Source organism: Nyctereutes procyonoides, unplaced genomic scaffold (genome assembly GCF_905146905.1).
Source record: "Nyctereutes procyonoides isolate TBG_1078 unplaced genomic scaffold, NYPRO_anot_genome, whole genome shotgun sequence".
Taxonomy (NCBI): Eukaryota; Metazoa; Chordata; class Mammalia; order Carnivora; family Canidae; genus Nyctereutes; species Nyctereutes procyonoides.
Genome location: NW_026575139.1, coordinates 29,178,306 through 29,202,100, shown reverse-complemented (window position 1 = coordinate 29,202,100; position 23,795 = coordinate 29,178,306). Strand labels below are relative to the sequence as shown.

Here is a 23,795-nt window from a genome sequence, read left to right as displayed (position 1 = left end):
CTTTAAAAAGTGGTGGGAATTTACAGATTGCAATAGTGCCTACATTCAGTGCACATGTACTGCTGCTTTAAAAAGATTTTTTTTCAGCATGAAGCCTCAGTTCTAAATCGCGTCATTGTGTTTTATGGAGTGAACTTTACCATGAACCCCACAGAGCCTTCCTTATCACATGTAATTTATAGTTCTCAGAAGCTTTTCCTTTTCTTATGAAACATTCCATGCCAGCATTCCGTGCACCTGCTTAGAGGCTTCTGCTAGGCTGGGATGGAGAGCCAACCATCAAGGTAGAGGGAAGGGAGAGGGACCCTGAGTGTGGTTTAAATGTAAGTCTGAGAAAGCCTGCTCTTCAGAACAGCTTTTATAGGGCTTTTACTCATGGACCTTAGTTGCACCTGTGGTTAAAAATATAGATCATGCCAGACACAAAGAGGACCAGATGGTACTGCTGGGAGTGTCATTTCCTCTACACGATCTGCTCCTGGCTGTTTCACACCGTACCAGCCATATTACTGAAATAATGCGGAGCTTCCTCTTGCCCTTGTCCTAAGTGGATCTACTAACATTTGTGGTCAGTAGCTGCTCTTGCTTTTCTTACTCCTTCTTCTTCTCCTCCTTTCTTACTCCTTCTACTCCTCCTTCGTTAGTGACTCCTAGGTCACTACCAGAAGCTCTTGAAAGTATGCCTGTACAGGCCGCCTAATTTTTTTTATTAGAGGATCAAGATGGTTCCACACCAGAGAAATGTGGGGCACAAGGCACATGCCTTTTGTCCAAGAAGCCAGATAAAAACTAAGAACTTGAGTTATCTTCTCCTGTATCTGTATTACCTTCAGCTGTACCTGGAGCCAAGCCCAGGGATTTCCTTCCAGAAAGTTCCTGCCTGTGTGTGTGTGTAAATGTGTATGAATGCTGATATAACTTCCCTGACAAAGTTTTAGAGTTTCGGAGTGTGCTTTACTTGGTAATGCAAATTCTATTCCCAAGTGTTAGGGGTCTCAAAAGGCTGAATGGGAAGATAAAGTTTTTATCTGAAGATTCAGATTTTTTAGTATAATATACAGATATTACAAAAACTTTGTGGACAGCAAACCAAGTATGTGACAAGAGGGACTCTAGGCTCATTACATGCTAGAGTTGGAAGGATAGGACTTTGGGGATGGTCTCCTCCAATCTCCTCACAAGGAGGAATGGGAAATGGATACTCAGAGCCAACTTCACTGAGTGGTGACAGGGCCAGGAGAGAAGCCAGGGCTCCGGTTCCCTAGTCTGGTTGCTCTTTCTAACTGCTGTATGATCAACGTCTCTCTCCTTTGGGCTTGTCTCAGGGAAAGGCATTGGAGTCCAGGGTAGTGTGTGGTTCGTGTTGTTAGGAACAAATTCATGTCTTTTCTGTGATTGTGGTTTTGAACCTAATAGTGAAATTACAAAGAGGAATGAGTCTTTAAATTCAGTTCTTCTGAGGAAGAACAGTTGTTAAAATGGGTGCTATTGTGCTTAGGCTGGGCCTGCTTAACTATTTTCTCTCTGTATTGTGCTTCCTTGTGGTTCATAAAACACCACGTGCTCTAGGCCAATAGGATGTGTTCTCTGAGTCGTTTTCCCCTTTGGGTCCCCATTGAGCGGGTGGGACAGTGACAGGTGCTGGTGGCATCCTAGATGTAGTAGGACTTGCTTATGATTGGAAACATACTCTCTGGGGGGGTTGATGCTCCCTTCCCCCACCCCATTAGCAGTCTAAAACCTTTGACAACTGCAGTGTGAATACACATCTCTAACTGTGTCACTAATCAGTCCAGAAGGAACCAGTCTTCTTGGGCTGAGGTCATATATGCTAGCTTTCTCTACCTTGGAAAGCCAGTGAGCAGTTTTGTGCTCAGTGGGTAGTGCTTTTGCAGTTGGCCCACTTGAGACATTTTTAGCGAATTAACAAGTAGTATGTTAGCTAGTCCACACCTTTATCAATCCTTGATTCTCATCCAACAGCAAGGTGGAAACTGCCGTGGGAAGGCCATCTACCTCCTTGTTTCAGTCCTGTGGGGATTTTGTTTGTTATATAGCGGGATGGCAAGAAAAACAGGCTCTGGGTTTCATAATAGTTCATTGGGCCATCTTTGCTTCCCCTTTACATGCACCTTCTAGTCATAATAATAGTTTGTAAGCTGATGATCTCGTTGGTCTCTGACCAACCAGGCTGTTGGGAGTCAGGTAGATGGTTAGTGCAGAGACCAAAAGGAAGTAAATCTGGTCATTTCTTTGGCAAGTATTTAGTGAATGCCTGTGGTTGGATTAGGTATATGGTTGTAAATAAAGAACAAAATGGACACACAGTTTTTGCCTTCATGGCCTTCACAGTCCAGGGGCATACCCATGGGTTATTTATTTGAGGGTAGTATTGGAGGAATCTGTTGTGCAAAGTAGACTTTCAATTTGATACTCTGAAGGAATTGCTCTTTTTCAGTGACATATGTGCTCCATCCAGCAATCAAGTTGAAAGAGAGGTAGGCTGGAAAAGTATTTTTGGAGAATCCTCTTGGCCTTCCAGGTGAGAAAGCAAATAATTGCTTTTCCCTACAGAGTAAGCTCCATCTAGGAGTTTAGTTTCCTGTTTATAGGCTTTATTTAACCAATCAATTTTTAGTGTGGAAATGTTTTCAGACCCAGAAATACCTTTTTTTTTTTTTTAATTAAGAAAAGCAGCTGAGTGAAGTAAGTCAATCGGAGAAGGACAAACAGTGTATGTTCTCACTCATTTGGGGAATATGAATAATAGTGAAGGGGAATATAAGGGAAGGGAGAAGAAATGTGTGGGAGATATCAGAAAGGGACACAGAACATAAAGACTTCTAACTCTGGGAAATGAACTAGGGGTGGTGGAAGGGGAGGAGGGCGGGGGGTGGGGGTGAATGGGTGACGGGCACGGAGGGGGACACTTGACGGGATGAGCACTGGGTGTTATTCTGTATGTTGGTAAATTGAACACCAATAAAAATTAATTTATAATAAAAAAAAAAAAAGCAGGTGTGGGTTCCACAGTGAGAAATTGGGAGGAGGGAAATAGAATCAGTAGTGTGAATTCTTTAGGGAATATGTTTTTTTCTTCCATTTCCTCCAAGTGTCAATTAAAAAAATTTTTTTTTTAAGATTTTATTTATTTATTCATGAGAGAGAGAGACAGAGACACAGGCAGAGGGAGAAGCAGACTCCATGCAGGGAGCCCGATGTGGGACTCGATCCTGGGCACCCAGGATCAGGCCCTGGGCTGAAGGTGGCACTAAACCGTTGAGCCACCGGGGCTGCCCCCAAGTGTCAATTTCAGATGTAAATGTTGACTTGTGCTATCTCTTGATCTGTCTGTGGCTTTATAACCTGCTGGTACAACAAAGGATCTAATACAATATTGGCACACATAAGCCTCCCAATAAGCACCTAACCCCATATATTTTACCTCTATGGGTAGCTATCTCTGTGTTGGTCCAGGTTCTAGGCTGAGGTTGGGAGTCACCTGAGGTCAGTGACTGTCTTGTCCACTTCTTCGTACTCAGCTCCTGGGTTATTTGGTTGGTTGATAAGTGGTTGACCAGGGATAGAGGATTAAAATCAGTCAGTAGAATAAAAAAAAAAAATCAGTCAATAGAATGAGAGGGCAAGGGGACTTTGAGCCCGTGAACTGTGATGACAAGGAATTAAAGAGTGGTATTGATATGTAGAAAATTCTATGAAAATTCTATGAAATTCTGAAAAGAGACATTTGGAGGGAGGCCTAGTTTGAGTGAAAAACAAATATAAACAAGGTGATAAAAAGAGGTTAACACTCACCAACTTTTTTTTTTTTTTTAATTTTTATTTATGATAGTCACACACAGAGAGGGAGGCAAAGACACAGGCACAGGGAGAAGCAGGCTCCATGCACTGGAAGCCCGACGTGGGACTTGATCCCAGGTCTCCAGGATCGCGCCCTGGGCCAAAGGCAGGCGCCAAACTGCTGTGCCACCCAGGGATCCCAACATTCACCAACTTCACTCTGATTGGTAGCAGGAAAAGAATACTGCTCAGAGTCTGCAGAGGTGGGAGGAGGTGAAGGAAAGAGAGGGTGCTGGAGGTTCTTCCAAATGTTTTAGCAAGGCCAGTGAAAACCAAACTACAGGACCCCTTAAGAATTTGGTTCCAGGGCGCCCAGATGACTCAGTCAGTTAAGCATCTGCCTTTGGCTCAGGTCATGATCCCAGGTTGCTGGGATCCAGCCCCATGTTGGGCTCCCTGCTCAGTGGGAAGCCTGCTTCTTCCTTTCCTTCTGCCACTACCCCAGCTCATGCTTTCTTTCTTGCTCTGCTGTCTCTGTCTCTATCTCAAATAAATAAATAAAATCTTAAAAAAAAAAAAATTTTGGTCCCAAGACCAGAGTTACCCTTGCTAATTATCAGGCCCAGATTTTTGTTTCTAGAACTCTATCTTTTAAAAACCTTAGGAGGCATCATTGATCATGGCCTAAATCCAACCTACAAGTGTGTATCTATCTACGTTTGGCCTTATTTACTTAATATATTTTTAGCATCACTGTGAATCTGGTTGCAGTCAAGGAAGTAGTTAGTAGGATGGCTTATTTCTGTTTGTTCTCCAGAACTGCGCTCTTTTGGGAGTGGTTCTATTATTTCTCAAATTATAAAATGTAATTGTGTGGGTCATCTCCTTTGAAGGTCTGTGCATGCTTTTGGAAAATCACATCTCAAAGAAGGCCAGCTCTCTACAAATGCTCACTGCTTTTCTTGGATATATGTGAGCAACAGCAGAATGAACAGATTTCAGAGCCTTTGTCTTAGTAAAACTTTCTGTGACTAGCAACAAGGTAGGTATTTTTCAAGCAGTGTATCTGAATTCATTTATTAATTGAACAAGTATTTATTGAATGCTCTTTCCCATTTAATCATCTCCCCATAGGGATTCTTGTAGCACACAGACTAACAAATGTTCTATGGTATTTATTTTGGCTTGTCTTTTCCACTCAGATTTTAAGCCCCTTGAGGATGGAGGGTCTGGTTTAAGTCTCCGCTGTGTTTACTATGCAGGCTGGGCATCCATATTAATAGCAATACAGATTTCTTCATTTTACAAAGGGCTTTCAAGTAAGATGTCCTATAATACTGTGAGGAAGATTTTTTTTTTTTAAAGATTTATTTATTCATGAGAGAGACAGAGAGGCAGAGACACAGGCAGAGGGAGAAGCAGGCTCCATGCACCGGGAGCCCAACGTGGGACTCGATCCTGGGTCTCCAGGATCGCGCCCCGGGCCAAAGGCAGGTGCTAAACCACTGTGCCACCCAGGGATCCCCCCAAGGGGCTTTTATTTTTATTTTTGGAGGAGGGGAGAGGCCATAGGGTCAAAACCCTGGTATCTAGAAAACCGTGCAGTTTGGGGTTATTAAAAGGTCCATTTGAGGGTAAGCCAGAGAAGTTGTTCTGAGTTCTTTGAGTCTTAAGGACTCTGATGGGGATTTTGAGCAACTCTGTAAATGCTGTTTCCAAAGGGGCACAGTCTTCACCTGAGAACTTGTGAAAGCTCCTATAGAAACATCCTTCCTTTTTCTGCCGATAAAGGGATGTTGGGTTTCCTGTAGGCAAGGCTTGACCTCCTCTTCCCCATTGTCCTGCCCTTGTTTTCAGAGGAAAAGATGAGTCTGTGTGGGCAGGGAGGAGGTTGGAAGTGGAGGTCCCATTTCACCCATGACAGCTTAGATTTAGAGAAACATAAAGCAGTGCTGATGTTACTGGGGCAGGGTGTGCTTGGACAGCTCTGTCTGTTTTTTTCCATGTAGTTAGGAAAGTGGAGGAGTAAGACTGGCTGTGGGCCAGGCAGTTTCCCCCTTTCCTGTGGTGAATGAAAATGGGCGATTGTTTTAAGAAGTGGGAGGCAAGTGAAAGATAGCAGCCCTGGTACTCAGACTAACCACGCTTTCACTGTCAGCTCAGCCATTTTCCAGCTGTATGCTTGATCAAGTTTAACCTCTCTCGTCCTTATTTTTGTCATTTGTAGAATGGAGATGATATTGTTAACACTGCCTGTCTCCAGAAAGGTAGCTACCAAAATATTAATGATTATTTGCTATGGGGAATTTGGGGCTGATGAAGGGGAACAGGAAAATGGTAACTTCTTAAGCTTTCTTTTTCTGTCATTTGAATTTTTGACTGTTGGCACTTATAACTTAAAAGTACTCCCTTATGGGATTATTATGAAAATCAAATAAAATGGGATATTTATTTATTTGTTTATTAAAGATTTTATTTATTTATTCATGAGAGACACACACACACACAGAGAGAGGCAGAGACACAGGCAGAGAGAGAAGCAGGCTCCATGCAGGGAGCCCGACACGGGACTCGATCCCGGGTCTCCAGGATCACCCCCTGGGATGAAGGCAGAGCTAAACCGCTGAGCCACCAGGGTTGCCCTAAAATGGGATATTTAAAACCAGGTACAGTACCTGGCAACTAAAAAAATACTCAAATGGCAGTCTGTTTGGGGAAGAAGTGATACTAATATTAATTCATGGTCAACTCTTGCTTTTGTAGCGTTAAATTTTCAGTCTGCCTTGTGTGGCTTTGGGTACTCTTTGTTAAGCCACCGGTTTCTTCAACTGAAAATGGGGGTTTATAGTAATGTTTACTATGCATGGGGGCTTGGAGGAGACATATCAAGCAGTTAGCCTGGTATCTGGCATGTGGTTAGTGCTCAGTAAATTAACTGTTATCAGCTGTTATTCTCACAGCTGTACTGGAAGCAAGGTGGAGTTATGCCCACTTCAGAGTTACAGAAAGTGAGGCACAGAGTCGTTTGGTGACTTGTCTTGAGGCCATGTTGAGTTAGCAGCGGAAATGGCCTTCTCTGTTAACTGTCCTCCTGCTGGAGTCCACACCAACAGTCCTTAGTCTGCTTACCTCTTCTTCCTTCACCCTGGAAGGCCTGCACAAGGATGGACTTAGCCTCCCTAGGGGAAGACCTCTCTCTGTACCACTTTGGTACTGCCTGTGATTTCCCTCCTGCTCCAGAAAGTACTGTCTGCCTGTTTGTGGGACTGAATGCTTGAGTTGAAGTTAGACTTGATGGGAAATAGATTTTGAGCTTTGCTGCTGTGGGCTTATGTTCTGTATATTCACATTTGCCTGGGTAGGGAGGGCAGTTGGGGGGGGTACCCTGGGTGATTCCTGCCCGGAATTGTTTCCAGAAAGTGGGAGTTCTCATCACCAAACTTAGGGGGTCAGAGCTAATGCCACCAGTTCCTCACGTTGGGTTTGTATTACACCTTTCACCCTGTGTCTTTGGTTTTCTCTTAATCAGACTTTACAACATTTGCCTTGTCCTCTTCTTCATAGGGTTCATGAAGTACTTACCATTTGGTGAATGATATAAGCAACTCAATGTCAAAAGTTTTACCCATCTAAATTTGCCCAGTGAGTATGGGTATTTATACAGACTCTTGCACTTCATAGTTTTTATGTTGTTTTCATGTGTTTCAAATACACCCTTTTCCAAATTTGCATTTAGTGGTGGCTGGCAAACCTTGTAGTCTATTTTGGAACATATACTTGCTGTAGTATTGCATTCACATTGTATAATTCCACATCAGGATCTGAAGGGCCTTGCTGTTGAGGCAGTCACTTTTCAGTACTTAGTACCAGTCAAGTCTGTGCACCTCTAGACAAGTCTGCTCTCATTCCCAGCTTGCTTTCTTTCATTATTTGTGGGTACATAAAGGCCTCCACTGCTTCCTGTTGGCTTGGCAAAAGGAAGATCCTTGGAGGAGCTTAAAGACCTTGTGGAAGGGACCCTCTTAATTTTGGCTAATTGCAGAATGAGACTCTACAGTGGAGAAGCTACCCTTGCACCCACTTTATGAAAGCCCCTCTAAAATACAGTTGTTGGGACACCTGGGTGGCTTAGTGGTTGAGTGTCTGCCTTCAGCTCAGGGCCTGATCCTGGGGTCCTGGGATCAAGTTCCATGTACGGCTCCTAGCAGAGAGGCTGCTTCTCCCTCTGTTTCTCTGCCTCTCTCTCTCTCTGTCTCTCATGAATAAATAAATAAAATCTTTAAAAAAAACCAAGTTGTTCAGGCTGTTTATCATGTTTCTAGAGTATTTATCTGGTTTTTGAAGACAGACCTGCTTAAGTTGATTCTGGTTGATGTCTGGAAGTGAGTTGGAATGTATGCCCACTTCAAAGTTATAGGAAGCAAGGCACAGATTAATTTGGTGACTTGTCTTACGGCCATATGTTGAGTTAGCCAGGGCGATGCCTGGAAGATTTGGAGGAGATACTTACAAAAGAACCAAGCTCTGGGTTTATTTCAGGCCTAATCATTGAACTTACAGGAGCAGCTTCCGTGCACTGGGGAGAGAGGAATGGCACACTGCCTTGGAGCTGTCATCTAGGATGCCACCTTTTGGGAACCATATTGTAGGCAGTCTTTGGCCTATGTGAAGTCGTGCGTGGGCCTTATCAGAAATGAACCAGATGGTGTTTCTAGTGAAACTGGCAGCTGTTCTTGCTGACAGAATTAATTAAACATTTTTACATGTAAATGTGGAATTATGGGAAGCTTTCTTTTGGGGTTTTAGTCGCATGTGAAAGTGCTGCCCTTACCTTACAGAGGCCTTTATTTCCCCCTTGCTTCTGGCCACAAGTGACTCTCAGCTCTGTGTCTTCCTGTTCCCCCCTGGTTACTTTCATCACCAAATGGCCCATTTGTGGTGGGGAGGTTTTAAGGTAACCAGTCTTCTCTCTAGTGTAATTTGAAGGTTGCTGATGAGACCTTGTCCCAGAATGTACCTGCTACATGGATAACATTGGTGACTAAAATGTTCATCATTTGAGTTACTCCTTTCAGTTAAGACATTTGGATGTAGTACATATGATACCTAGAAACAGTGATATTCAGAGTCATGGAGCCTAGGAAAGAAAGAAGAAAGTGGAGAGTAGGACAAGGTAGGAAGTATTGAGTGCATGGTGTGTGCCAGGTACTGTACTTCTGTGGCTTGTCTTCAGTTTCTAGATCAGAAAAGCTCTAAAAGGTTAAGTACTGTAAATTACTCTGTTGGAGGTAGAACCAAGGTTGGAGTGATTCCAAAGCCATGTTTTTCAGGGCAGATACAATATATATGGGTTAGGAAGGTGGTGGGATGGAGGATGAGGTGGTGAGGGCGACAGAACAAACACCTGGAGAGAGGAGGTCAGAGCCAGGTGCGAGCTGCAGTGGAGGGATGCACGGGAGTGGATGGTCCTGGGTAAAGGTCTGAGAAGGAGAGGTTGGTGAGTAAAAATAAACCAAAGTGGGGGCAGCCCGGGTGGCTCAGTGGTTTAACGCCGCCTTCAGTCCAGGCCATGCATGATCCTGAAGACCCGGGATCGAATCCCACGTTGGGCTCCCTGCATGGAGCCTGGTTCTTCCTCTGCCTGTGTCTCTGCCCCTCTCTCTCTCTATGTGTCTCTCATGAATAAATAAATAAAATCTTAAAAAAAAAAAAAGAAAACAACCAAAGTGGGGGAAATAAAAAGATTGAGGTATTACTTGGAAGGAGGGGGTATATACTGTTGGATGATGGCAGCTTTTCCCTCAGGGAAACTCTGTGGGGTTTGTTTGGGGTCTGGAAGACCAGATAGTCTCTCTATTTAGGCAGGTGGCAGTTGACCCCACAGGAAGCCTTTTAATCCCTGGTATTTATAGACTGGCCAGGACTCTACTGAAAGGCAACTCCCATTTCAGTTAGGGAAGGCAGTATTATCTGCCTTTGAGATGCCGCATTTATGGATCCCTATTTGGCCCAGTAGGAGGGGCTGGGTTATGCCCCGTTATAATATCCTGGTTCCGTGCTGCCTCAGAGGTTGTGCAAGGACACTTCTGCCATTTACCTCTGAGTGACCTCTGACTGCTCTTTCTCCTGTAGATGCTTCTTTTCTTCTCAAAGATGAATTAGGGGATGCCTGGGTGGCTCAGCAGTTGAGCGCCTGCCTTCGGCCCAGGGCGTGATCCTGGAGACCTAGGATCGAGTCCCACATCGGGCTCCCTGCATGGAGCCTGCTTCTCCCTCTGCCTGTGTGTCTGCCTGCCTCTCTCTGTCTCTCATGAATAAATAAATAAAATCTTAAAAAAAAAATATAAAAAAAAAAAAACCAAAAAAACCAAAGATGAATTGGGTTCAGGACTGGGAAAGGTAGCCCTCTTGTCTGTCTGTGTTCGGGGTAGCCAGGCATTCCCTAGAATAATGATTCTGATGTGTCCCCTAACTCCTTGCCACAAGGCTAGAGTTGCTCTGTTGATGGTATGGTCAAACCCTACATTCAGTCCAATTCAACATTGGTTTATTGATTCTTGCTAGTATGTATGGAGGTGGAATACAAAGATGACTGAGACAGTTTTCCAACTCTAACTCCAAGGAGATATTGAGTAACTGAGCTCCCATGGTCTGACCAGTTCAGTTCTTCATTATAGCAGGAAATGTCCATACACTTTCAGTCTTGTCTGACTTAAATCCTTATTGTGAGGACTAATTGTAGCAATAATGAATTGAGACTGCTTTGAAAATTATGAAGCTCTAGATTCATGTAAAACTTTTTTAATATTATGAGGTAGACTCATAATAAAAGATAACATGTCGTGGAGTGCTTTCTACCTGTCAGGCACTGTTCTAAGTGCTTTATTTGTATTAACTTGTGTAATCTTCACAGCAACTTTGAAGTAGGTTGCTTACACCCATTTTATAGTTGTGAGAATTAATGCTAAATTGGATTTAAAAGAACCTTTCTAGAATGGCATGCTGGTACGTAGCAGAGCCAGCCTCTGTTAGGACTGTGGAAATCCAGGAAGAAAGAGCATTCCACCTTAAGGGGAGGGCAGCAGGCAGGACTTACCTGGGAGACTAGAAAGGAGCTGGGAAGGGTCAGCCTGGTTCCCAGGAAAGCATTAGTATTTCTACATAACTTAATTAAATTACTGGAACCCTTTCTGAACCTGGAGGCATGTTTCTTGTATAGTTATGCAATTGAAATAGATAATTTAAGTCAAGGAAGAAGGATAAAATTGGTGAGCTCACCTATGTGGATGGGCACTTTCTGACATACTAAAACATAGAGAGGCAAATCCTAAAGTAAGTACATCTTTATTCAATTTACACATGAGTACAAAGACCCAGGCAAGGTGCTCTATGTTGGGACTTTAAAGAACAAATATAAAAAAAAAAAAAATTCATCCCCTCTCAGCCTTTTCCTGTTGAAGTTACTATTAAGGATATCTGAATTTGATCACTAATATGCAGCATATCCATCTTTGGCTGTTATTTTCCAGAGCAATTAAGCTCATTTTTGAGGCACATTCTAGCCAGTTTATCTCAGCTGTGGACTATTGGAAACAAGCATATATGCACATCGTGGAGAGGGCAATCTCTCCATTAGATCCAAATCTGTAAAGAGAGCTCTGGGAGTTAATGTCTTTGAATTTCTGTTTTAGTCCACTCCACTTTCAACAGCTTTTTTTTTAACATGCGGTGCCTGTCTCATTAGCAGTTCAGGGGAATTAGCCTTCAACATCTAATGACCTAGTTCCCAAATTTGCAGCAGCTTCAGAAGTTTCTAGAATGCCCCAAAGCAGTGTTTCTCAAAGTGTGGTTAATTAGAATTACCTGATCCATCTTACAGTTTGGGAATCAGTTCCCTTGTGGGTGAGGTCCTGGCATTCACATATAAAACACTTCCCTTTGCTCAGGTTCTGAAGTAGAGCTGCAGAGCCAGGTCCAAGCCCACCTCAAGAGGGTATAGAGCTCTCTTCACGCATAGAGTGTGAACAGTCTTCAAGGCTTCCTGTTTTCTTTTATAATGAATGAGAATTTTGCCTCCTGTTCCGTAATACATCCAGGATAATTTTAATATTTAAAATCAATTACATTAATCTAATACAGAATAAATTTGACCCTCTACCGAGATTGTGTGCTTTGGGGTGAGACTGCTTAGTTTGTAATCTTGGTGTCATGAATTGCTAATTGTAATGACCTGGGGCAAGTTACTTAACTTCTTTGTGCCTTGTCTAAAAATGGAGATAGTCCTAATACCTACCTTTTAAGGTTGTTGTGAGGATTAAATCAAATATTACACAGAAAATACTTAGATCCATGTACAGTAATTAAGCAGTCAAGTGTCTGTTTATAATAATGATGCTGCTGTTACTGTTCTGAGGGTCCACATCACCGGGAGTATGACCACCCCAGTTATAGAAACTATTCCTTTCAGATTGACAAGACATCCCACTCCTTGGTGATACAGCTAGGCCACAGGCTTATAAAAAGGCCTTTTGTGGTCCATAAGAAGCCCAAACAGAAGCACTGAGAAAATGCTTTGCCATAACAGATATTCTCAGGTCACACCCTAGTTTTATTTTAGTTGTTTGAGGTTGTTGTGTGAAGCGTGACTGCTCAAGCTGTCAAAATCTGTCACAGGTGGGAGGGAGGTGCTTCTTTAGAAAATGTCAGAGAATCCACCAAGTTGCTTTAACCAATAAGTGTTTTTCATTCAATCTGTACTTCCCCCCCTTTATTCTTGTTTAATAAGAGAGAGGGCTAAATTGCACTTTTCCTTTGTAAAGTATACATCTCAAATTCATTTCCCCTGTTAACTTACTTGTTTTTGAAACACTGAGAAATCTCAAGTTATATTTGTTTCTTTAAGAAAGTTCAGGAAGTGAAGCTTGCTCGCAGTCACAGAGGGAGAAAATCACCTATGGTTTCCCTTCCAGCTCTCACCACGGCTCACCTGTTACCATGCTGCTTCTGTCTAGGGTAGTCAGGGATGGCAGAATGGCCAGAAGTGTCTTGGAGAGAAGGGCCACATTTCTGGGAGCCTCAGTGGCCCTTCTGTGGCTCAGCCTTACAGAGGGCAGCCCCACTTTGGGACAAGCACTTGGCAACCCCCTTGTCTCCAGGGGTCCTCTCCGCCTTCAGAGCAGTTATGTGGAAGGCCAGCCGCTGGTTTCCAATGTGCTGTGAGTTCAGGCATTTGGGGCCTGGTTTTCTGTTGATTCTGCTTTCCTGACTTTGTGCTCATTTTTCACACAGCTAGGTGCTGAGGGTTCTTGGGCCTCTTTTCTCTATAGGAACTGGTACTGGCTCTCAGGGTGGATGGATGCTTCCCTGTCTCATCCCTCTTCTCTCATTAAATGCAGCTAGGGAGGTTCTGCCTAGAAGGAGAACTCATTGGGTGAGGAGAACACTGCCTCAGGGTCGTTTTTTTGTTTTTGTTTTTTAAAAATTATTATTATTTTGACAGATTGAGCACAAGCAGGGGAGTGGCAGCAGAGGGAGAGGGGAGAAGCAGGCTCCCCGCTGAGAATGGAGTCTAATGTGGGGCTTGATACCAGGACTCTGGGATCCTGACCCCAGCCGAAGGCAGATGCTTAGCCTGAGCCTTCCAGGCACCTCAGCTCAGGGCTTTTTAAACATAATGCTTCCTTCTCCTTTTCCCAGAATAAGAGCTGCCAGTAAAATTTTAGTGCAGGACTGTTGAGATATATTTATTACTTTTGTGATGGACAAAGGAATTGTCACCTCTTCTCCTTATCGATCCTTTTCACCTCCTTGCAAATGGGAATTACAGGAAATCACAACTAGCTTAAAAGACCATTGGCTGATGGGAAGGATGGAATATGTAATCCCCATTCCCAGAAATAGGAGAATGGCTGAGCTGGTTGACCTTAGCATTTGGTGGTCAAGGGAGTGAAAGCATGGCTTGAAATAGTGTCACCATCTGGGAACTGAAACCCACATCTTCCTGCTCTCTAACTTCTTTGTTATCATGACCCCCTTTCTCTGATCCCCTCTTTTCTAGTCAGTAACCAGCCCCTGCCAATTCTTTCTTCTGTGGGTTTCTGCCACTACCATCCTGACCAGACCTCATCATCCTCTCTCACCAATTAGGCTGCTTTAGTCTCTCTTGCCACATTTATCTCCCATGAACATTGTTCTTATCTCATGAGATTAGGTAAAAGAATGAAGACCTATATATATGGGAGGTGGAATTAACCATTCCTTTCCATGGTGGCAGTGCCCCTTGAGGGCAAGGACTAAGTATTCTGGTGCCCCTCACATTGTAGGCTTTTAGTAAATACTTTTTCACTTGGCTTAGGTTGTGTTTCTTGCTCAAGAACATTCATGGCTCTCACTCCATCCAAAGTGGAATTTCTCTGCCTGTTTTTTTCATGGATGTACAGACTGGCTTTACTCTAAGTATTCAGTTGGATACTTAATACTCTGTAGAATAACTGGAGCCTACAAGGTGATAGATACTAGGGAAGCCCTAAGAATTGTCCTGTGCCCTAGAGGATCTCAAATGGGATTTTTTTCTTTCTGTTTTTCCCTAATTCATGGCCTCTCTCCCTCTCCTTTCCCCGACTCCTCTTACTTCAGCCTCCCAGCCCAAGAAATTCCTTCTTTTTCCATGCTTATTCAGCTCTCCAGGCTTTCAGGTCAGATCTCTTCCTTTTTCATTCCCCCCCCCCCTTTTTTAATTGATTGATTGATTTTTAGAGAGAGTGTGCCTGTGTGGGAGAGGTAGAAGGAGAGAAACAGACTCCCCACGGACTGCGGAGCCCCATGTGGAGCTCTGGGCTCCATTTCATGATCCTGTGATTTTGAACTGAGCCAAAGTCAAGAGTTGGACACAACCAACTGAGCCACCCAGGCGCCCCTTCTTTCCTTCCTTCCTCTTAAGATCCTCTTTGTCTTGGTTCAGACCCTTTCTGTTTGTTTGTTTTCATTATTTTGTCCTTAGGTTACAAATTGCTGCTTGTTCTTCCTTATTATCTAATTTATACCTCACGATTTAGCATTTTATTACACCCACATGGAATACTGAAATAGATACTCCTGCCTTATTGTGTGCGTTGATTGTTTGCTGTCTGGGTTTGCAGCCTCCCTTGAAGGTTCCAGGTGGGCTGGGGCCTGTGCCTTCTTTGCATTTTGCAAGCTGTGTATAGAGGACTGACAGAAAATAATGCTACATAGGGTAGACATAGGTGACCCATTAGAGGTGAAAGGTGATCTGACAGTGCTTTGAGAGTGTAATTCCTAGCAGAATTCTGCATGGTCTGGAGGCCCGAAGACCATCCAGGAGTTGTTCAATTGCTCTGGAAACCAGGATCTAAGAGAGAATGGAAAGGGCAGAAGGATCAGGCCTGTCCCTGAAGAGTTTACCTCATTCTGAGATTCTCTTGAAATCCTGGTTTACGTGGAAAATATGCTCATACTAGAAGGTCACTAGGGTTCTTGGGGAATTGTGAGGCCAGATGCCTGTGTAGTGAATCTTTCTAAAAGGAGGGTGAAAGGTGCTTGGCCATAGGGAAGCTTATAGCTTAAGGTAACAGACCTATTGGACTCAGAATTTGATTTATTTGTTAATGGCATCTGTATTGATTCCTCTGGGACATTAGGGGGGTGTGAATGTATTCTGCAAATACAGGCGTTTTCTTTCTTTGTTGCTGATGGGGCTTATAGCTTTTGTTGCATTTTTTTTTCTTCTAATAGTAGAATCTTACATGAAATTAAAAGCAGTGTCTTCCTTTTCTAACTTCAGCAGAATTTTAAGCATCATGCTCTCTCCTCAGTCTGCCTTTTATTTCTCAGACCCACCTAGGACAATGAAACAGGTAAATAACTAATAATGGCTGTGGGCTGGGACCAGTTTTAGCCAGCTGAATTCCCTGTAATCCGGTTTAAGTCTATGGGGCACATCTAAACTTACTGGAATTGTAGGTAGGAAGTGTGGTTGCGAAGGCAAAGCCATTTAATTGTAGCTTATGTGAAAATAAAACCAGCTTGAATTTTCTTCTCCCAAACTTTCTCTGAAACACCTCTTTAGATCTTTTATTTTTGGCAAATGGGTTTCGAGGTGGCAGCCTCATTACTGTTGGATGGAGGGTTATAATAAGCCAGTGGGTGATTTCCCAGAATCCTGAGCTTTTGAAAAATGCTATTCCTTTTGGAAAGTAATAAGTGCAGAAGCCAGGCTGCCTCTCTCCGATTTATTCCTTTTTCCTATCCTGTTTTCAGCTAGTAAATATTGTGGTCTCTGTCTGCCTAAAAACAATGGCTTACATTTACTTAAATTTCTGTAGCAGTTTGGTAATGAAGTTTAGCACTTTGATGATGATGGTGATGATGATGGGCACTCAGTAGCAGATACACTGATTGAGTTGTGAGCTAGTTCTTTCCAAGTCTCCCGGGAAGAAAATTACTAACTCACTTTATATGTGAAGGTCATGGTGTTGAGTAGAGGAAAAAACAGCCTTGGAGTATAGAGAAATCATCTGCCCAAAGGTTATACTTTAGAGAAGTACTTTGAACAAAGTTGTGTGTTTTCCATTTGGATTGGGTATGTTGTTTTTTTATTTTTTGAGAACACTTTTTACAATGGTATAATGGTTCCTCTGGAACTCATAGCAGGATTCTTTTTCTGCCCTCTCCTGTATTTACAGCTGCTTTTTCCCTAGGGGAGCATTCATCTGTTTTAAAAAGCAGAGAAAACAAGAAGTTCTCTCAGTGATGTTTGAAAATGAACTGCATTTGTCTTTCAGGAAGGCAAGTTCTTAAGGGTTGCTGTTTGGATGAAAGAAAAGGAAGTCTGGCTACAGTGTTACCCCCCAACACACACCACACACGCACTCCTCCACTCAGAGGTTCCTTGTGGCAGATACGAAGGAGTTTAGGTTGCAAGGTCCCCATTATGGTCCTTTTGTTGTATTAGAGCAAACATTGCTCTTCAGCCCCTGAGTAAGTCCGTTTTTCTTGCAGGCCCCTTCCTTGCCCAGAATATCCATGTCTAGGGTCCCGAGCTGGCACTGGCACCCAAGGCCAGGATTGTACTTGAATGTGAGGTCACAGGTGGTGTCCAAGGACATTGGGACAGGTAAGAATTCTGATCTTGATGATGTTTTCATCATACTGATGCTTCATGGCCTTGAAGCTGAAGTTCGCCAGGCATTTACATGAGATTAGTAAATGGGCTTAACTCTAGTGCCCCTTAGCTGCTTTCCACAGTTTTCACCAGCTAGCTGGTCTATGGCATGCAGTTTTGTTTTATCAGCGGAGGAGGAATTCTGCTTTGCAGCTGAGTAACTGCCTTCTATTCAGATTCTATAGAGGGTTACACTTGAAAAGCTAATGAGTACTTCCACACTGCATACACTGATCCAGAGTGGGTGGGTGGCAGGCTGAAGGCTGGGGGACCTTCCTAGAGCACGTGCTATTGAAGGCAGATACTGAGATGACACTAAGGGCAGCTGTGCCTTGAAGTTTTAGTGGCTTGGCTCCTTGGATGCTGGCCCATCCCCCAAGGCTAGGCCAACAGGGACGCCTTCAGCTTCCCTGAAATGACTGCTTCTCACAGCTCAGTTTAGTTCGAATCAGCCAGAGGAGGGGTGGGCTTCTTGGGGAAAGGGTAGGAGAGTTTTTTTGTTTAAGATTTTGTTTATTTATTCATGAAAGAGAGAGAGAGAAGCAGGCTCCATGCAGGGAGCCCGATGTGGGACTCGATCCTTGGACTCTAGGATCATTCCCTGGGCCGAAGGAAGGCGCTCAACCGCTGAGCCACCCGGGCGTCCCAAGGGTAGGAGAGTCTTAATTAAGCTTGCCTGGTTTGGCAGTCATTCAGACTTATCTCCCGTTTCTGTGTTAACTGATAGTCTCCTCCAGTTTTCTGAATGACCCTCCTTCATTTTCAAAGGAGGCCAATTTTTTGTTAAATGTCCCCTCAAAACACTCCACAAAAAACAACACCCTACCTTGATTGTTGATGTGCATGCCCTCAGCCTCTTTTCCGGTAGAGGCAGGTAGCCACTCTTGCTTTTTCATGAATTGTTCCTGCCATGTTGGAGTTCCTGGAGACTGATGCTGCTGAACTTCCTCATGGATGTGAGCTGAGCCTTGGGTCCCCCTGAATGCACAGAGCACAGTGGGGAACAGTGCTGGGGCTGGCACTAGGGAGCACAGTGTTTGGATTCTGATTGAAGAATATTTGAGGGAACTCTGCTTAAGTGAAGAGATAGGAGAACTGAGTTCTGGTTCAGCCATCAATAAGCAGTGTCCCTGAGCAAGTCATGGCCCCTTTCTGGACCTCAGCTCTCCTTCTAAAATGGATAGATTGGACTTTACAAGATGACCCCGAGGCCCCCAGTTCCTTCAGATAATAATGTGTTAGGATCCCCACGAATGTGCTTCTGGTCAGGGTGACCAGAGGCCAAAAAGGCAGAAAAACTTGTGCTTCCCAGTTCTCTTTTGCCTCCAGGCTTTGGCACATGCTGTTCCTCTCCCTGGAATGCCCCTTCCTACAGTCAGTGTCAGTTTAGACTGCTGCTTGCCCCCATACTGGCGGGGGTGCCCCTCCTTGTATTGCCATATCACTCTGTGCTCAGCACTTATCCCACTGTGTTAGTGTCTGTTTCTTTGTGTTTCATGAGGGCAGAGACTGTCTGTTCTCACCACCGAATGCCCTGTTGGCTCTTGTGGGCCTGCAGTGTGATGTGTACACACAAATGTTGAATGATTAAATGACCCCTCCTAGGCCAGCATGCCCAGCGTACCCAGGGAGATGTTTCCCACCTTACCAAGCCCTCTTTTTCTGATTTGTGTGTGGGTACAGGAGAACCTTGGATAATGCTGAGAGTTGTTTTCAAGGTTCATCTCAGTGTGGCAAAGCATTGAGTGATGTTGCCACCCCACCCTGGGGGTGCTCTTTCTAGGTGTTGCTTTGACCTGGAATGGGTCTGGACTTTGCCCTGCTCTTCCTCATCTGCCGCCCTGAGGGAGGGGTAGGCAGGTGCGTGCAGATTGCTGTGGCTGCCAGCTGCCTGGGTCTGGGCCATCTGCTGCTAGTGACAGTGGGTAGGGCAAGGGGTGAGCAGCAACCTAATCTCTTTCACTGCACAAACTAGTCAGCAGAGTCCAGCCCCCCTTCACCCCACATTTTGTCTTCTCTTCCAGCGCTCTGTTATGCTGCTCTTCATTGAGGTCTTGTTTTTGTTCCAATTGCTGCACCCCACCACTCTGCTAGGAGAACCCTTGCTGTGTTTTTGTTTACTGTGTGTATGTCTTGCCCTTTAGCATGAGCCCTTTATGTAGAATCTTTATGTAATGTAAGACAGCAGCAAAAGAAAAAAGCAAAAAAAGCAAAAAACAAACCTTAGAAATGAAACATTGGACCCCTGTTGGTCTCTGTTCAGATGTAAATGATGAGATTCTTTCCATTAGAGTTTATACCTTTGGGTTCACCACCCAGTTTTCTGTCCCTTCTCCCAGGGAATCTTTGAACAGCAGGGGTGGGCTGAGTCACTTACAAAAGCTCTGATTTTGCTTGTGTTTCTGGCCTTGTGTGGACATAGGAAAGAGGCAGGGAGGAAGTAAACCTATCCCTGTCACTGTTGATGACTCTGGGTTTGGAGGTTTTTGAACTGGGGTCTGTATGTGTGTACACATGTGTACAAGCTGTGCCAAGAGGTGGGGTTAGGGAGGAATGTAGACAGAGTCTTAAGGTCATCTTTACCAAGTGAAGAGGTGCCAATGCAGAGAACAGGAGGGCAGCATACTTTAAACTAGGACTTCTCAAACTTTAACAAGCATAGGAATCACCTGCGGACTTTTATTACGATGCAGATTATGATTGAGGAGATAAGGGATGGAGGCTGAGATTCCTCTCGAGTTTGTAATAAGCTCCCAGCTGATTGCCAGTGCTGCTGTTCAGTGACCCATAGTTTGAATAGTAAGCCCTCCTCCTCCTCCTCCTCCTCCTCCTCCTCCTCCTCCTCCTCCTCCTCCTCCTCCTCCTCCTCCTCCTCCTCCTCTTAACACTGATTAAAAAGATTGACCTGGGGAGGGCAGGAGGGAGGCTAGTGAAGGACTTAAATATTTTAAACTTGAGGGCCTGGGCTGGCCTTTCACTCAGTAGTTGCAGAGCCCTTTCGCATGTCTCTTCCTTGTGCCTGAGTTCCTAGCTTCTCTGGAGCTCCCCTTGGCCCAGTTTGGGCTAACTCATTCCTTAATGAGATTGGTTTCCACAATATAAGAACCTCTGTCCTTCAGAGGGTGGGTGTGCATACTCACAGTAAGACTGGATCTTTTCCCTTTCTCTTTGGCTTACTGTAAATAGATAAGGCCAAACCTAGTGTTTCAAATAGAACTTTAGAACTGGAGGAACTCTTCCTCTATTTTACTGAGGAGGAAACAGGCCCAGAAGAGTTTTGTGACATGTTCAGAATTAGCTAGTGGCAGAGCTCCAGTTAAAAGCCAGATGTCTGAACTACTAAGCTCCTCTCTCTGAGGGACTCTGAGCCCAAGTTAGGGACTATGGGAGGATCAAAGTGTTGTTCTGCAGACAGTGTTAGGACAAGAGACTTTCTAGTGGTGTGAGACTTTTACACTACATGCGCAGGTAAGGTAGATCTATTGGCATCTGCTACAGCTCAGCATTCATTCACTTATGCCAGGGTTCTCAACTGCAGCATTGTTGACATTTTGGGCTAAATAATTCTTTGTTACGAATTCTTTGGTTTTTAAAAAATTTTTGTGAAACTTCTTATGATGTTTAGTGGCCTCCCAGGTGTCTACCCACTAGATGTCAGTAGCACCCCTCCCCCCAAGTTATAACAATAAAAAACGCCTCTAGATATTATCAGATACCCTGGGAGGGGGCTAAAATTCCCTCCCAGTTTAGAACCTCTAGTTCAGGCAACAAGTATTTTGGGGAGGAAGGTCCCTCTTGGGTACCTATGCTGAGTTTTGTTTTATTTTTTAAAGATTTTATTTATTTATTCATGAAGAACACAGAGATGCAGAGGGAGAAGCAGGCTCCCTGCTGGGGAGTCCAATGTGGGACTTCATCCCAGGACCCTGGGATCACGACCTGAGCCAAAGGCAGATGCTCAACCACTGAACCATCCAAGTTCCTCTATGCTGAGTTTTTTTATGTGGTGTTTTTTAAGTGTATGTTGGTCTCAGGGTTACAAAGAAAGCATAAAGCAGATGGGGCCCCGGCCTTTCTAGGCACTTACAGTTTAGTGGGGAGGCCAGACCAGCCAATGCATGGGACAGATAAGTTGCCATCTTAATGGTCCCACCAGGATGCAGAGCTGCAGGCTGGACTCTGAAGAATGTGGTACCAGCCCAGGATACTTAATGAGGAGATTCTGCTGCCCTGGGCTGGATTGCATAGCTAAGAATTGAGTAACTCTCATTCATATCTTTAGTTATTGTTACTACTTCTGCACAAGCAGCGCTCTTCCATTCTGAAAAAACATTTCATCTGAATCTGTAGAGGCCAGTCAGGCACATTAACCAGCAGGTATGTATAACTTGAAGGCAGTACTCCTACTCAGGCCTGATGCTGGTAGGGCTAACTCATTCCTTAATGAGATTTACTTTTAATTTCTTTCTTTTTTTTTTTTTAATTTTTATTTATTTATGATAGTCACAGAGAGAGAGAGGCGCAGAGACATAGGCAGAGGGAGAAGCAGGCTCCATGCACCGGGAGCCCGATGTGGGATTCGATCCTGGGTCTCCAGGATCGCGCCCTGGGCCAAAGGCAGGCGCCAAACCGCTGCGCCACCCAGGGATCCCCTACTTTTAATTTCTAACTTGATTTTCTTTTCCGATGGGATGAATCCTCTGATAGACCTTGCTTTGTCTCTTTACCACTGTGTTAAGCAATATTGACATAAGACTGCATAAGAACTACAGTCTGTAATGCTCTGAATACATTGGTATAAAACATGGTTAAGTGCCCCTCTGTGTGAACCTAAGAGTCTTTACCTCTTTTCATTCTTCATAGGCTACTGTACTTATAAGTGTTTTTAAGGCCACTGAGCACCTCCTCTCCCCATCTTATGCTCACCAGAGGCCTCCATGAAAAATGTTACTCCAGAGCACAAAAAGCATTAGTGATGGGAACTTCATAGTTCTTGTCAATTTTTCCTTAACCAGGGCCAGACTATTTTTTTCCCCAGTATTTTCAGCATGATGCTCCATTACCTCCTGGGTTGCATTATTTCTAATAATAAACCTGTAATCCTTTGCTCTTCAGTATGCAGTATGTCTCTCCTTCCCCTCCACCTGCTATGGCTGCTTTTAACATTTTCTCTATCACTGATTTCCAGCATCTTGATTATGATGTGCCTTGTGTTTTCTTTTTGTTTTTCTTCTTGGAGTATGATGAGCTCTTGGATTTGTGGGTTTATAGTTTTCATCAAATTTGAAAAGTTTTCTGCCATTATTTCTTGAAAAATTTTTTGTGTCTACCTACCCCACCCCCAAAATACACGCACACATATTATTTGTATGTATAATATATATGTACATATATGTATATTAGGCTGCATGATAGTGTCTCACTACTGACTGATGTTTTCTGTATATCATTTTGGATAGTTTTTGCTGTGTTTACAAGTTCATGAATTTCTTCTACAGTGTCTAATCTGTTAATCCCATCCTATATATTTTTCCTTAAGATATTTGTATTTTTCCTTCTAGAAGTTTATTTGGATCTTTTTATCTCTTCCATTTCTTTCCTTGTTGTGTCATGCCTTCCTCTTCTCTCTTGAATACATGGAGTATATTTAAATAGAAGTTTTAACATCCTTGTCTACTAATTTTATCATTGGATCAATTCTGTGCCTGTTTCTATTGTTTGATTATTCTTCTAGTTATGGTCATATTTTTCTGCCTCTTTGCAGTCCTGTTTATTATTATTATTATTATTATTATTATTATTATTATTATTATTTGAAGCGAGACATAGTTTTATTTTTCTGGGTGCTGAAACTGTGTTCCTTTCAGTACTTTTGGGCTTTGTTTTCGGAAGCAGTTCAGCTACTCGGAATTTGATCCTTTTCATTTCGAGGCTTGCTTTCTAGCTTTGTTAGGGTGGGTCCGGAACAGTCTGTAGTCTAGGACTGGAATGGTCCCACTACTAAGGCCAAATCCTTCTGAAGATTCCATCTGATACCCTGTGTATTAGGAGATTTTTCCACTTTGGCTAATAGGAACATGAATATTTCTGGCCGTGAACTCTAAGGATTATGCCACTTCTTTCCATTCATTCTTTCCCCCAGCATTGTGAATTTTCCTTGCACTATGCACAGATGAGTACTCAGCCAAAGATTTAAGGAGATCTCTCTACAGATCTCTGAGGCTTTTTCTCTTTGTGGCTGCTTCTTTTCAGTTATTTTGTCCTATCAATTCTAGCCACATTGGTCTCCCCCAATTCCCAGCTCTGTCTCTTTGACTCAGTGAGAACTCTCTACAGATCTCTGAGGCTTTTTCTCTTTGTGGCTGCTGCTTTTCAGTTATTTTGTCCTATCAATTCTAGCCACATTGGTCTCCCCCAATTCCCAGCTCTGTCTCTTTGACTCAGTTGAACTCTTTCAGGTTTCTCCTCTCTGCTGTGTCCTGGAGACTCCTCAGAGTTAGTAGGGCACCAGTAGGGTTCACTTCATTTCCCTTTATTCAAGGATCACTGCCCTGTGCTGCCTATTGTTGAATATCTGAAAACTATTATTTCATATATTATATATAGCTTTTTGCTGTTTAGGGAGAGAGAGTAAATCTAGTCCATTATTCCATCATGACTGGAGGTGGAAGTCCTTTGGCTTGTCACCTCAGACCAATTTTTAACCTTGGATGTCTTTGTCCTCCTATATTTGCTTGTCGAAAAATGGATCCATTGAGAGGAATTTTGAGAATTCAGCCAGATTCGGGTCATGTCATTTTGCCACACATTAATT

General features: G+C 43.6%; 1 protein-coding gene across 3 annotated transcripts in view; it reads left to right on the top strand.

Moving 5' to 3' along the window:
• SUSD6 (sushi domain containing 6) overlaps positions 1-23,795 on the top strand; it is a 97,128-nt gene that overhangs the window by 6,922 nt on the left and 66,411 nt on the right. Inside the window, exon 2 of one of the 3 annotated variants that reach the window (XM_055303754.1) lies at positions 16,819-16,933. The exons of the other annotated variants lie outside the window; for them this stretch is intronic. The gene's annotated coding sequence lies outside the window, so the exon portion shown is untranslated. The remainder of the gene's footprint in view (positions 1-16,818; positions 16,934-23,795) is intronic. 3 annotated transcript variants of the gene reach the window in all.